Here is a 2,865-nt window from a genome sequence, read left to right on the forward strand (position 1 = left end):
TCTTTAATAAATGAACAAATTATATTTTTTTTGGTGAAGTTCGAAGACATTCAAGCCCTAGAGCTCGAGCCCAGATATTGAGACTAGAGCATCACAACAAAGAAGAGAAGAAAAGTAAACAAGGCCCAAAAGCTCGAGCCTTGTACCTTGGTGCTCGAGCCCTAACATAGGGTAATTGAGCCTTACCTAAGGGTGCTCGAGCCTTGACCCTCAAGCTCGAGCATAAGGCGTCAGAAATTAAAGAGTTGATTTTAATTGAAAGGCAATGCTCCCAGGTCTCGTGCCTCACCTCCAAGAACGAGCACTATCCACTGATGCTCGAGCCTTAAGCCTCAAATGCTTAAGCCAGGTACCTAGTGCTCGAGCCCATCAAGCTTAGATTGAGTAATGTTAAAAGATTTCAATCCCAAAAATATTCCAAGTGTTGAAGAAAAAGACGCTTCGAAAAATAGTTAAAGAAAATTGGCTAAGTGTCAAAATAAAGATCGAGCACCAATTTTTGAAGCTCAAACATCAATCCAGAGAAGCTTGAGCCTTGTTCCTAAAGCTCGAGTCTGAACCCTAAAGCTCGAGCCTCTATTCCTAAAGCTTGAGCCTTCCATGACATGTCAGATTTAAAGTACCGGATTTCTCTCTTTATCAGCCGTATCTTATCCCAGAAGATCCTTATTTCCCTTTATAAAAGAAGGTGTAAGCCTTGATAGAAGAGGTCCAAAATTTCAATTCATTTTTACGGTGTTATTCAGAAGGCTGGTAGTGTGGTGACTTTTAGGGTTCCTACAACCTTAGAAATGAAGATCCTAAGAAGAGAAGTGACATCCGTGACGATGGAGACAACTCCAACACAGATGATATCCAACCTCGTCATGAGTAGCTTATTCCCCTCTTAGGGCACTAATGTAACCCAATCTAATATTATGGTTTGATTGTTTTAACTCTGGGTTTATTTTAATATATGATGTTTTCTTGATTATATGACTATTAGCACTTGAGACAACTCAAGTGGTTTTCATGCTTTAGTAGAATATAAACTGTTATTCCCTTATCTTAGATGTAATAGTTTATGTTCTATTCTCAACATATCTTATTGGACGGTATCTGGCGGAGCCCTGCAGGCCATAAGAATAGAGGTCATATAATGGTATTCCAATGTTTTTTACAAAAGATTGTTTTCATAATCTATGCTTAGGAAAGGTAGTTCATTTGCAAAGTAGTTAAAGTAGGTCAAGTAGGTAGGCGGATAGTCCTCATTAACCGCAGATAGGTTATAGTTAGGTAATTTTGTAAAATATCTTTCTTTAAAACCCGAATTGAACGAATATTATTGAGTTCAATTCATTTGAAAAATATCATTGTTAAATTCCCAGAGTTAGTATAATTAACCATAATATGATGGTTGTGGTGAAGTTAAAGCCCTAAGATCTCACTCTCTAATCATTTACTTTAGTTTAAATTACTCTAGTTAAATATTTTGATTTAATTTTAGTTTGTTAAATCGTGACAACCAACAAACTTTCCAACCAAGTAACCTGTAAACCATTAGGACTAAAGTAAAGCTTAATGCAAATCTCATCTCCCTATGGGTTCAATATCATCTTTACGTAGAGTTATCCTACACGGAATCATTCTATTGCGAGACACAACAATTTTTGGCGCCGTTGCTGGGGAGATTAGTTTTAGTTTAGATTTTAATTAGTTTATTTTGGTTTACGAGTCTTCGGACTTTCTAATATCTCACCTTAATTCTTTTTCTTTTCAGGTACAATTTAGCAATGAGGACAAAGATGCTTAAGGGAGAAAAAGCTTCGATTTATTAAACCTTTTGTGAGTTTTTACTGTTTTCTGTTACTTGGAATACTTTATTTTTGTTACTGTTAAGATTAGTGGAACCAATGCATGTTAACTCGCCAAACTAGGTCAAAACCTTTAGTGCATAATCCTGAAATAGAGAGAACTTTGAGTTAGTTAAGAAAACTTAAAAAACATTTGAATAATATAGATAGTTCCTCTGATAATATGGCTGAACAACGTAATAAACCAGGTAATAATGGTAATGGTAATGGAGAATGGGATCCACCTGTTCCTCCCCCATAACCACAATTGAGGGACCATTTCATTCCTACCACTTATACTTCCCCTTCGTGCTTTATTTTTTCGGATGCTGATGCAACCCATTTTGAGATCAAGCCTGCTATGATCCAAATGCTTCCTACCTTCCATGGGTATGCTACAGAAGATCCCTATAAGCATTTGGATGTATTCTTGGAACTGTGTTTAACTACCAAGTTGAACACTCTTACCAGTGATTCATTCAGAATGCGTCTTTTCTAATTCTCTCTTAAGGACAAAGCAAGAACTTGGTTATAGTCCCTTCCAACAAATTCCATATCTACATGGGACATGTTGCAATAGAAGTTCTTAAAGAGATACTATACTGTCGGTAAAACAACACAAATGAGAAGAGAAATCATAGCATTTTCCCAAATCCCTGGAGAACAGCTCCACGATGCATGGGAGAGATGTAATGATCTTCTAAGAACGTGTCCACACCATGATATTGCTCAATAGCACTTAATACAGATCTTTTATGCTAGTCTTACAAACTCGTATAGAAATATGGTTGATGCTTCCACTAATGGAGCTTTTCTACGTAAGAGTCCGACTGACACTTGGGAACTGTTTGAGGTCCTAAGTGAAAATTCAGTGCAACGCCCTTCTTTCTCTTGGTCTAGGTCTTCACTTAGAGTGCATACGGTTGAAAAACTTTATGAGGTAGATAAATCTAGTGAGTTAGCCGCTTAAATAGAAGCCTTGAACCGTAGGTTCGATCAAATCTTATCATCTGGCTTCACTCCTGTTGTTAAT

At 37.0% G+C, this 2,865-nt stretch overlaps 1 non-coding gene across 1 annotated transcript; it reads right to left on the reverse strand.

The window, feature by feature from the left end:
* Positions 1 to 2,452: 2,452 nt before the first annotated feature.
* Positions 2,453 to 2,558, reverse strand: LOC132315396 (small nucleolar RNA R71). The gene has a single exon (XR_009483638.1). It is a non-coding gene; the product is annotated as a small nucleolar RNA R71 (small nucleolar RNA).
* Positions 2,559 to 2,865: the final 307 nt, after the last annotated feature.

This window comes from Cornus florida, unplaced genomic scaffold (genome assembly GCF_030987335.1).
Source record: "Cornus florida cultivar Cherokee Brave unplaced genomic scaffold, ASM3098733v1 CherokeeBrave_3.0.0_Hap2_Chr06, whole genome shotgun sequence".
Taxonomy (NCBI): Eukaryota; Viridiplantae; Streptophyta; class Magnoliopsida; order Cornales; family Cornaceae; genus Cornus; species Cornus florida.